Genomic DNA, 13,515 nt, shown 5'->3' with positions numbered 1-13,515 from the left:
TGAAATGAAATATTTTATCAAGTGTTTTGACCTAGTCCATTTATGTTGAACTATTTGTAATGCATTATTGTGATTGGTTAAGCGCTTAAGATCAAGCATTATTTACCAAAAATAAATAGTCGAAGTACACAATGATTAATCCGCAGAGCATAATGATGAACTAAGGCTTTCATAAGTAATTTGAACTTAACATTATCAACTAAAGTAATTACATCACTTAGTCAGATAGGAATAAGTTATAGTGGGTCATATAAGAACATACTAGTTCAGAGCATACATCTACTGGTAGTACTTCCTTAAGTGTTCGATGTTCCACTGGTGAGGCATCATTTTTCCTACCATGACTTCAATCTCATAAGTTTCGGGTCAGGCTTCCTTAATGATGCGGTACGAGATTTCTCAATTAGGCCCAAACACTTCGAAGCCTACTGGTTTTGACGTTTGGAACACCCTTCTAAGTGCTAAGTCACCTAAACATAGAGTTCAATTTCTGACCTTTGAGTTGTAGTACCAGGTCATCTTTTTCTGATATATGGCCAGTTTGACTTGGGATGAATCCCTCATCTCTTCCAGGAGATAGAGTTCGTACATTTGCGCTTCATCATTGCTGATCTCATTGAAGTGAATGTGACGATGAGAGTAGATACCTACTTCGACTCCGTAGGTCATAGTTCGGCTAGTTGTGTGTATGGCCTAGAGGACATGGAGAGCTCATTGACCTATGCTCCTTTCGAGGCATCAATCTTCCTTTTCAAGGTGTGCTTGATCGTCTTATTTATTGCCTCAACCTGCCCATTTGCTTGCGGGTGATGGGGTATTGAGAAATATTCTTTATACCCAGTTCATCGCATAGATCTCGCATCTTCTTGTTGTCGAACTACTTCCATTGTCGAACACAAGGGAGTGGGGAAGACGAACCTATAGATGATGTGCTTCTAGATGAAATTCGTAGTATTTGCATCGGTGATCTGCTTTAACCCACTTTATAAAGTAATCGATGGCGACAATGGTGAAAAGTTGTGTTTCCGCTTCCTTTTGGGAAGGGGCTAAAGAAATCTATACCCCACTTGGCGAAAGGTCAAAGGCTGGTGACTACAAAGAGGCTCTGTGAGGGCTATCTTTGAACATTGGAGAACCGTTGGCACTTATCTCATTTTTGAACAAACTTGCTGGCGTCCCTTTTCAGGGTCGGCCAGAAGTAACCCTGACGAAGCACTTTGTGTGCCAGAGTTATTCTCCTGGAGTGGTTTCTACATAGTCCCTCATGAATTTCTCTTAGTATGTACATGGCCTCTTCTTCTCCAACACACCAGATTAGGGGTGATGAGAAGCCCCTTTTATATAACACGTCATCCTGGAGTATGAAGTGTGTAGCTCTTCTTCTCAACTTCTTGGCCTCATTTTTTGAGGTTGGCACTGATTGGCCTCTGAGATAGGCTATGACGGGTTGCATCCAAAGTAGGGTACCTTCAATCCACTTTACCTCTTCACCTTCGGAAATGGAGGGCTTCAATAGGCACTCAATTGGAACAATTTTTAGTAGCTCGAAGTCCTTGCTGCTAGCCAGTTTGGAAAGGGCATCAGTGTGTGTATTTACAAGGCGTGGGACCTGAATCAGTTCGAACTTCTTGAAGTAGGGAACGAGGCTCAAAACTAGTTTGGAATAAGCAGCCATGCCACTGTCTTTGGCCGTGAATCTTCCATTGACCTGACTTACCATTAGCTGGGAATCATTATTAGCTAGGAGCCTTTTGACTTGCATTTCCTTAGCCAATCTAAGGCCTGCTAAGAGGGCTTCATACTCGGCAGCGTTATTCGAAGCTTTAAAGCTAAACCTGAATGCACAATTTAGTTTATGGCCTTCTCGACTTTCTAGAACGACTCTTATCCCAGAGTCGGTCTTCCTTGACAAGCCGTCAACATAGAGGTTCCAAATAGGAGGCCCTATTGGTTCCATGGTTACCTCTATTTCTGGGGCTTTGGCGAACTCTGCGACAAAGTCTAAGAGAGCTTATCCCTTGATAGCACTTCAGGGCTTAAATAGGAGCTCGAACTCACTGAGCTCAATCACCCATTTCAGTAAGTGACCTGAAGCATCTGTCTTTTGTAGCACTTGTTTCAGTGGAAAATTTGTTAGAACTTCAATTCAATGGGACTAAAAGTATGGCCTCAACTTCTTTGATGAAGTAACGAGGGAGAGTGCAATGTTCTCTATGTCTAGGTAGTGAGCTTCTGCTGACAATAAGGCTTTACTAATGTAGTACACTGGCAGTTGGGATGTCTCCTCTTCCCTGACGAGGACAGCAATGACTGTTTCATTTGAAACTGCCAAATATAACAGAAGCGGCTCATACGATTTGGGCTTTGACAGTAGGGATACCTCTCCTAAGTGCTTTTTCAGCACTTAAAAGGTTGTCTCACATTTTTTCATCCATTGGAACTTCTTCCCTTGCTTCAAAATCTTAAAGAAGGGGAGACTTTTTTCGATGGCCTTGGAGATGAAGCGGCTGAGTGCAGCAATCCGCCCGTTGAGGCTTTGCATCTCCTTTGACTTCTGAGGTAACCTCATCTAAAATAGGGCCTTAATGTTTTCATGCTTTGCCTCATTCCCTCTCTGATTAACAATGTATCTTAAAAATTGACCTGATGCTACCCCAAAGGTGCACTTCAGCGGGTTCAATTTCATTTGGTATTTCCTTAGAATTTGAAAAGTGTTGTCAAGGTGACTTATATGGTCCTTTCCCTTGAGGCTTTGCACCAACATATCGTCCACATAGACTTCCATGGTTTTTCTAATAAGGTCAGCAAACATCATGTTGACCAGCCTCTTATATGTGGCGCCTGCATTTTCCAATCCGAAGGGCATCACTTTGTAGCAGTATAATCCCCTGCCTGTGATGAACAATGTAGCGTCCTCATAGATCAGAGCATGGGAATTTGGTTATATACTGAGTAGGCTTCCATGAAGCTTAGGAGTTCATGTCCAACTGTGGAATCCACAAGTTGATCTATCCTTGGGAGGGGTAAATTGTCCTTTGGGCAAGCTCTACTTAGGTTGGTGAAGTCGACACATACCTTCCACTTTCCACTAGGTTTCTTTATAAGGACTGGGTTGGATATGCACTTCGGATAGATGGCCTCACTGATGAAGCCATTACAGCTTAGTTCGTCAACTTCCTCTTCTGTCGATGTGGTGTGTAGGTGGGGTTGATGTTCAATTAGTGACAGCTGACCCTTGGGTTTATCCCCACCATATCCTTATGTCGCCATGCAAATATGTCCAAGTTTCTTTTCAAGAAGTTCATTAACTCCTCTTTAACCAGAAGAGGTAGTGTTTTCCCAATTCGCAAGAACTGAGTGGGGTCTTGGCAGCTGACAGGAAAAGTTTCAAGTTCTTCCATTGTGGTTGCATTTTGTTCAGACTCGATGATCCAATTCATCCAAAGGCTGCCCTTCGTAGGGGTCTCAACCATGTCGACGTTTTCCTCATGCTCGGAGGTATGCCCTTGTTCAGGGACGTCGATCATTTCTTCATCCAAGTTGGCTTCATCTAAAATATCAGTTATGATGGCATTCATAGTGCAGGGCACAGACTTTAGCAAAGAATTGAGGTAACATGCTCTTGAACCCATTTGGTCACCTCGAATTATGTCAATCCTATGCTCAGTTGCAAACTTCATACATAGGTGGTGAATGGAGGTGGCAATCCCATGCTCAATTTGTTCTTGAGCTGGATGTATCCCTTGTGGTACTTGGAAGCCCTGCTGACCTTAGGCTCGTATGAAGAACTCGCGCATCGCCATGTTCTGGGCTACGATGTCCCTCGTGTCTGCGGCTATTTGAGCCATTCTCACGATGAATGTTGTTGTCCTCTCACCTCGACGATGCCTGTGATGAGGTTTGCAGTGAGTAACTTTTGTTCAGAGCATCTCTTCCTCAGAGGCGTCCCTATGTCCTTCAGGATTTGCATCCTCATTGCTAGAACTCATTTTTTCCACCCATTTTTTTTCAATAGTGTCTATTACTGGATCGTAGGTTGTGACTTGGATTTTTTTTCAAGAATATCCCTTTTTCATTTACCGATTGCTTCCTCCAATGGTTAATGGGGAACTATTGAACAAAATGATCCCACAGATGTTGCCAATCTGTTGAACTCGCAAATTATACCTTCCACCTGGCCAACCAAGGGCTACTCCACGTGTTTTTCCCTGCACACAATTGCAAACAATCAGATGTACACTGCTGAAATCAATGGGAGTGGTGACTGCCGCATATACTTTGGCGGTCAAGTTAGTCGACGGTGATCAGAATAGTGTTGAAATTGTGTAACAGTGGAGATGAGAAAAATTATACTTGTGTGTGGAGTGCCAAGCTATTTTTGTAAGAATTCCATTACCTTTGTCTCTTGTCAAACCTCTGGTTTTTATAGGCAATGGGCACCGTTGGATGTGGGACATATGTATGCATCTGACAGTGCCTTGGATCCCCCTCACACTTCAATAGAGGGATGGGCGCCTCGGCAATTACTTTAGGTATGCTTGTGTGCTGCAGCATGTTTTGTTTGAGGTTCGTGTCACTTCGAAATCACCTCAGATCACTTTGAAACCACTTCGACTGGACACGTGGCATGTTGCTGAAGAGTGGGCATCAAGTGCCGAGGTGGATTAGTGAGGGCCGCAACAAAACTTATACTATTTCTCAATTTATCTCTGAAAAGTAATAAGAAAATAGGTTCCATCATCAAGTTTAGAAAAAATATAAGATCTTTCAAAATATCGATATTTGAGACATTTTGCAAAATCAAACCATTTTAAACTAAGCTTTTTCATCATTATTACATATTTTCTTTCTATGTTTAAATTTAGTATTATTATAAATAGGAATAATAAGCAAATTTGCATTTTTAAGGACACAAATTTGTAGTGATAGAATGATCATTTGCTCTCTTAGATGAGTGCATCTAGTCCTCTTGCCTCCACACAAATGCATGCAACATTTTCTTCATGTGCAAGGACTTGTTGAGATCTTAACATTTTCATTTGGCTTTCCAACGATTTTCCCCAATTGAAGCTCCCTAAAATTGTTTGAGGAAAGAAACGTAAATGTATCTAGTTAGGTTGAGGTGCGAATATCTCGTACTTGTTGCCTAAGTTCTACTAGTTTAGTTTTTCATATTGCAAGAAATCAAATGAAACTCTCTGTTTGTAATCACTTCTCAAACATTTTTTTGTAATATAGCTTTCATAGACATGAGCTCTGCATTTCAAGTGTTACATGCTCTCCATTGGATTGCTGAGTTATAATTTTATTGCTTGAAATGGAGACTTTTGGTCCCAGAGTAACGTTCAAAACATGATTGATTTAACAAAACCAGAAAATATGTAAATCGCAGAAAAGTAAAAGTATGAACACAGAGAATTTTTCACCACTAAGGGCCCGAATGTTCAGCATGATGGCCTACTCACCATGTTGAACATCTCCTAACATAGATATAGCTCTAAATTCACTAGAAAATCACCAAGAATATTACAAAAGTATGAAAAAATCAGAGATTTATTCGAAGTTTTCTCTCGTTTCAAAACAAAGTACAGAAATCACATCTGTATAAATCTCTCACAATTATACACTAAGTATACTTCAAAGAACCACTCGAATTATAAAGATTTTCACAAAGAATACACGGTATGGCAGAGAAACACAGAAAACCTTAGAACACAAAGTTCTCACAATGAAGAATGAAGAGGTACAAGATTATATATATGAGATGAATCAACAGTCACTCATCAATGGTTGTGAGATGACACTTGTAAGGCCAAGGTCAATTCTTCAAGAGGAGCCAAAAACGTGTTTATAAGAAAGCACGACTTCTTTAAACAGTCAGTGGACTATAAAACCCAGGCCCACACTCTAGCCCAAGTATAGTGAAGCAACCCATTCAACAATCTCTACCTTGCCGAACTATTCTTGGTAATTTCTAGTGTCTGGATATCCAGTAGTTTCATTTGCTCTTATTTACCTGCACAAAGCCAAAGAACAAAGTTAGTATATATTTAAAGAATTACATTTCTAAACCTCATCACCTTTCAAGATGATGTTTAGCATTTTCAAGCAGTTTTTAAATTTATTCAAAGGTAACACTTTAGTTTCCAAATCAAAGAGGTTATACTCTATAGGGATTTTCGCTAAACTGATCACATCCTTCTCAGCCATGTTTCTAATGAAATGAAACGTTATATCTACATGCCTTGTTCTATCATGATACATACGGTTTTTGCTAAGATGTATAGTACTTTGATTATCAGTATAGATTTTAACAGAATTGTTCATAAAACCAATTTCATTTAACAATCCTTTTATCCGCAGCCCATCTTTAACAGCAACACAGGCAGCTATATACTCAGCTTATGTAGATGGTAGTGCTACTAATTTTTGTAGTTGTGATTTTCGACTAATACAACCATCACACAAAGTAAAAATATATGATGAAGTAGGTCTTATTTTATCTAAAACTCCAGCAAAATCTGAATCAGTATAACCTTTAAGGATTATACATTCATTACATCTTTTAAACATTAAGCTTAATCTAGATGAGCCTTTCAGATATCTTATCATCCATTTCATTGCCAACCAATGTGTTTCACCAGGATTTGCCATAAATCTACTTAATATGCTTATGCCATAAGCCAAATCAGGTCTCATGCATACCATAAGATACATAACAGATCCTACAGTATTAGCATATGGAACATTTATCATTCTATTAAACTCTTCATTAGTTTTAGGTAATTGTTCACTAGACAATTTGAAATGATTTGCAATAGGCAAAGAAACAAGTTTGCAATCAGACATAGAGAATTTTTCAAGTATTTTCTTCACATAAGCACACTGTTTCAAACATGAAATGTAGTCTTTCCTATTTCTTTCTATTTCCATTCTAAGAATTTTTCTAGCTTGACCTAGATCTTTCATTTCAAATTCAGACTTTAGTTTTCACTTAATAAAATCAATTTCAGTTCTACCTTGGCAAGCAACATGCCATCAACATATAACAGCAAATAAGCAGATTCAGGTCCACCTGACCCTTTCAAAAAGAAACAAGAGTCATAATTACTCTTGACAAAACCCAAAGTCTGAATATATAAATTGAACCTCTTATACCATTGTCTAGGAGCTTGCTTCAGCCCATATAAAGATTTTTTTCAACAAACTAACTTTGTTACTGTTAGATTTTTCTTCAAAATCTGGTGGTTGATTCATATAAATGGTCTCTTCAAGTTCACCATTTAAGAATGCAGTTTTTACATCAAGTTTATCTAACTTCCAATTGAGATGAGCAGTTAATGTGAGCAATATTTTGATTGAAGTGTATTTAGCAACTGGAGATAATATTTCATTGTAGTCCACTCCTTCCTTTTGTGTAACCCCTCCCTTTTGTGTACAATTTGTAAATCTAAGGATAACAATCCTCAATTATGCCCGCTCAAGATGGGAGCTCGGGAGAGAGGTCCAATCTTGTATTTGAGTTGAAGAAAACATGCTCGAGGTAGGGGTTTTGTGAAATCGTCTGGTATTTCATCAAGAAAAGAAACATGAGAAACATGAAGGGCCCCATTTTGAACCAGATCTCTAATGAAGTGAAAATCAATAGCAACATGCTTCGTTCTTGAGTGAAAAACCGGATTGGAGCATACTTAATTGGCCCCAATATTATCACAGTAATTTACCAGACAACTAGAGAGCTTAATTCCAAGATCACATAGTAGATAGCAAATCCAATTTAACTATGCAACTGTGCTGGCAACAAAGCGGTACTCTGCATTAGTCATTTCAGGAAGCCATCCTTATCAAATATAATAGGTTGATTATATCTCCATTTTTAAGTTCTTGTCTAAAGCGGGATTCTCCATGTCACATTCTTTTTAAGTCAGGATTAATCATTGTGAATTTTTGACCTCTTGCTTCTTTTTATTCACTATCAATGGAGTAAAGAAAAACAAGTAGATCAATTGAAGAAAAAAAGAAAAACAAACAAACAAAAGCAAGAAATAATTAAAAACCAATATCAAATAAAAATAGTCTCCAACAACAACGTCAAAAACTTGTTGCCGATTTTTATATCCCATAACTGTACGGATCGTTACAAGTAATTAGTAAACCAATGAGTCCCGATATCGTTCCCACAAAGACTAATATTTAATATTTGGTTCAATTATTCCTAACTTGAATTTGATAGAAAACAAATAAAATAGTTATTTTTCTTTTTTGTGATTTTTTATTTTAATTATATTAAAACAAATAAAAGTGATTTTTTAAATATGATGGTTTACGTGCTAGGATTCATGATTTTGCCATAGTTATCCCCTTAATCTCAATTACCAATTTTTATACAATTGATTATTTTTATCCGATCGAATTCTTCTAATGAATTTAATTTATCCCTCTCGAGATCTTATTGAGTCTATTCAATTAATTCAATTCCACATATGTATATGAATCAATCTTAGTTAAACGCACTTATATTTTAAGAATTCATGTAACAATCGCAATAACTAGTATAAATATTTCTACATTTTATACTAATTACTGACTTTTACTATGTGGTCTAAACAAATCATTCGCATCTCTATATAATTATTGTTCACAAAATCAATGAATTAATGATCAATTAATCCAAGCATTAAGAGTATAAGCGAAAAAAATTCATAAATTCAATTGGATATTTAAAACTTTTTAATTAAAATTAAGGTTCAAAACTAGGTTGCAATCATTCATCGTAACTAAATACTTAATTACACATCATGGGAGAAGAATAAAATAAGAAGGAATTAAAGTACATCACAGGGTATTAAGGAAAAACGAGAAAAAGATGAAAATCTTGCATCAACATTTCGCCTCTTCTCGTAAAATCCTTGAAACCTAGTTCCTTGATTGATTTCTTGATCTTTCCCTCCTATTGGTTTGAAAAATATATTTAAAATGATCCCCAAGTTTTTCTTGAATGTATGTGTAATGAAACTCCACATAGGGATGTCAATTTAGCTTGCTGACTTGTGCCGCCCTTGACTCGAGCCCTGAAAAAGCTCACACAATTTTAGTTGAGTTGAACCCGTGCCTCGAGTTTTAGCTCAACTAGTTGACATCCCTAACTCTACAAGCCCTCTTTAATTGTTGGACTAAGGTATATAAAAACGATTTATGTACATTCTTTGTTCAACTTAATTTCCACTAAAAAGTTTAAATTGATTTCTACTGAAGAGTTCAAATTAGTTTCTATCAAATTGTTTAAGAAATAAAAGGAAACAAATTCCTTTTTCAATTGGACTCCTTTTCTCATGTAACTTTATTCCTCCATCTTTTTTATTTTGCAATTAAGTCCTCTTCGTTCCAAAATAACAAGTTTTGAAGTTTGCAAATCAGTTCTCCAACTTTTCAAATGTTGAATTTAACTCTCGAAACTTATGAATTTTTATTGTATGTTCCATTAATATTTTCAATTGATCTCTTGCAATCCGGTTAATCTTCAATTGCTTCAAATCAACTCCAATTGAGCTCCAAATAGCCCATTTTCATATAAATTATATCCAACTTGGGATTGTCTTACAATTTACATAATTTACACAAATTAAGTAGATAATCGCTCAATTTATAAATAACTAAATAATAATAGGTGTCCGAATAAGCACATAAAATGCACTTATTAATAGGTATAAAGAAAAAGCATGCAAACTGAGAGATGAATTACGGAATTGTACCAAACAAGTAACGTAAGAATAGTTTAACAAATGCCCAATGTTTAGTTGTTGGTCATGCATATAATGGGATAGTTTGTTTACAGTAAAGGCAATATCTGGCCTATGCTTACTAGATACTGAAGACTTCAAACCACTGCCGATACTTAGTTGGATTAGATAAGGAGAAGCCCGAGTTCAACATAAGAGCAGAACTCGTTGGTAGAGGAGTGAGAAAAACTTGGCTTCTTGAATGTGCGTTTGAGCTAAAAGTTCCACAATATAACGCTTTTGAGAAAGCAATACACAATTTTTGTTTGGGACAACTTCTACTCATAGAAAGTAATTTAACAACCTACAATCTTTAATAGAAAATCGATATGCAAAAGCAGCTACAAAATCCTGAACGAATGTAGAATTGTCTTCAGTAATAATTAAATCGTCAATATAGACAGTGAGATACAAAATGTGATGATCAGCAGTGTATACAAATAGAAAGGTGTCAGCATTTGAGTTCTTAAAGTCAAAATGAAAAAGAAAGGTTCGAAGTTCTTGATACTAGGCTCGAGGGACTTGTTTAAGGCCATAAATATCTTTTCGCAGCTTGCACGCATATGAAGGTTTGTCTTGATCAATACAACCTGGCGATTGAGCCAAATAGATGTTCTCGGACAGGTGACCTTTAAGAAATGCATTGTTTACATCAAGTTGATGCAATGACCAACCATGACTCACAGCTATACTGAGAACAACACGAATTGCTGTTGGTTTGACAATAGGGCTGAATGTGTCATAGTAATCTATTCTAGGGCGTGATGAAAGCCCTCTGCAAGCAAACGAGCTTTGACTCTGTCAATAGAACCATTAGATTTGCATTTAATTCTAAAAACCCACTTATATCCAACAAGATTTTTATGGGAATCAGGCAGAACTAGTTCCCATGTTCCATTCCTTACTAAAGTAGCATACTCTTTAGACATAGCTCGACGCAACTTACGATCTTTGAGAGCTTGGGTCATTGTGGGTTGTTCAAGGTCATTGGAGGTTGTTGGGTTTTTTGATACCCAATAAATCCAAGTGATGATTTAAAACAATTGTTGGATTATTTATCGATACCATGGACTTGGCTCGACTCGAAAACGAACTACACTTTTGGATGGCTCGGGTTGGTGTTGGATGGTTCTTTGGTTAGTTGGATCATTTAGTGATTAATATGAAGTCGGATATTAGCCCACTTAGTGAACCTTTGGCCCAATTGGAGTGAGCTAAACTAACCCTATATATGCCATCTTCTTGCAGCCATTTTCTAGGTGTGTGGGTGTGTGTTGAGAGAAGGAGAGAGGGCCGAAAGAGGAGGTCGAGAGAAGTGAGGGGGCAGTTGGCTTGGTGGTTGTTGGAGTGAGTCCACCATTGTTGCTTCTTCTTCTCTCTATCACCACTACCATCCCTTCTCCTTTGTGGAGTTTGAGAAAGTTTGGGCAGTCCAAGGTGAAGATGGAGCTCTTGGGTCGAGCCAAGGTAAAACGGTGTTCGTTTGATTGTTTACTAAGCCCGAAATCAAGACTTATCATAGGATTTCCGCTACAGAGGTAGATAGTTAGGTAAGAAGGTTCATTTTTATTAAAGGTTTGTAAATGTTATTCTTGGCTCTAGTGGTCTTTCTATGAGTAGGTTATGTTAGGCTTATGGTGGTTAGTTGTTGGTAAAGGTTGTGAAGAACTAGTGGCAGGGAAAGGGTTACATGAGGGTAGTTCAGGTAAGGTTATAGCTGATGGAACTTCACTGGGGGCCTGCAGATGAACTTCTGCTGTAGATGGTGTAACGAGTGGTGAAACCAAGGATGTTGATGAAACTCGAAGTGGGGAGGAATCCAGGTAGAGATGGTGTCTGGTTGAGGACAAGACAATTGATTAGAGAGATGAGCGAAGGGAAACACATACTCAACAAACATAACATGTAAAGAGACGTATTTTGGAAGTCGAGGGATCAAGACAATGATATTCACTTTGAGTCAAAGAATAATCCAAGGAAGACAGATGGTTTGGAACGAAAATCAAGTTTATGGAAGGAGTAGGGTCGAAGCCAGGGATAACATAGACCCCCAAAAATTCTTAGTTTGGAGTAATTAGGAATAGCTCCAAATATTTGTTCATATGGAGAAAATAGATGTAAGGTAGGTGTTTGAATGCGATTTTTTAGGTATACTACTGTAGCAAATGCATGTGACCATTAAACTAGAGGATGAGAGGCATGAGATAGTAATGCTAGACCGGTTTCAACGATGTGGAGATGTCCTTCTTTCAAAAAAACATTGTGCTCAGGTGTATGTGGGGGAGTAGTGAGATGAGAAATACCACTGGTTGAAAGAAATTTAGCAAGAGAAATGTATTCACCACCATTATCTAAGTAGTGACTCTTGATGTTCTTGTTAAAATATTTTTCTATAATGGCTTTAAAACGAATGAACACATCTTTAACTTCTGATTTTTGTTATATTTTGTGAAGCGATTAATAAATATGGCAGAATATTTAAAATCATCATGTGAAACTATTGGTGAAGTCCAAATGATAAGTGTATTTTATACACTTATTCGATACCTTAAAATAAAGATATTTGATGTTTCTCTTGACAAATTATATCATAAATTGTTGTTTCTTATTTTTAATAAGTAAATTCTATTAATGAAAAGGGAATTGAAGGAATGAAGCAAAAAAGAGTGAAATATAAAAGTTTGGGGACCAAGTTGTAATAATTCAATAGTTGATCCAGACCATGAATCGAAGATTGAAGAATTTGGAGATCAAATTTCATATTTTGGAAAGTGAAGGACTTCAATTGAATCAAAGAAGACATGTGTTGCAAGAATAAAATGATTCAAGGATTGAATTGCATTATATTGAAAGACTGGGGACTTGATGGGTAATATCACATTAAAAGGTTTGAATTAAAGTCAAACTTGGTGGCTATAAAGTGTGACATATAGACATTCACGCAAGAGGAGAGGGGGTCCCTTTTATATTCAAAAAGTGTGCCTACTAGGGGATATTTATATCGAAAATGCTAACCAGCCAGGGATGAAAACAGGGTTAAAAACAGGCATTTGAAATTTTTGATGACGTAGCAATTATTGCACATTAAAAAAAACAAAAAAAACAAAACTTAACTTCAAACCACACAAAAGGGGACGACCACAGTTTTCAGGAAGCAAAAGCGGGAAAATTGTGTTGCCCTCCCTCACTCCCGCCATCGCACCCATGCTGACCGGAGCATCTTCACCGGTAATCAGTTGATCTCCGTTCATCTCGGCTCCCAAAGTACGAGAAAGCAAAAGCGGAGTGAAAACTTGAGTTGCGAACCCACCTTCCCTCCCTCCCGCCACCGCACCCATTGACCGGTGCATCTTCACTGGTAAGGAACTAAGTCCTTTTTGTAGTTTAAACTCAAACTAAGAAATTCGGGACTTAATTCTTCTTCAGTAATCAAGAAACATGAATAGGTTTTATTGTTAGTGGGTATATATTATTCATTGAATGGAAGGGAAAATGTGATTATGTTTTATCAGAATGATTGTATTCAAACGGTAAATTGATAGTTTCATTTTTATTTTTTACTTCCAGGTGGGAGGAGATTTTGGGGATTTCCGAGCTTGAAAGGTAGCCGTCGGAGTAGTGACCGGAAAAGTTAAACAGATAGGATCGGTTGGTTTATACGAGTTCTTTGTGTATCAGTTTATAATATAATAATTTTTTTCCATGCTATTCCATAATCACGAATTAGAATTGCACT

Source organism: Olea europaea, unplaced genomic scaffold (assembly GCF_002742605.1).
Source record: "Olea europaea var. sylvestris unplaced genomic scaffold, O_europaea_v1 scaffold307, whole genome shotgun sequence".
Lineage (NCBI taxonomy): Eukaryota > Viridiplantae > Streptophyta > Magnoliopsida > Lamiales > Oleaceae > Olea > Olea europaea.
This window is presented reverse-complemented; position numbering follows the sequence as displayed.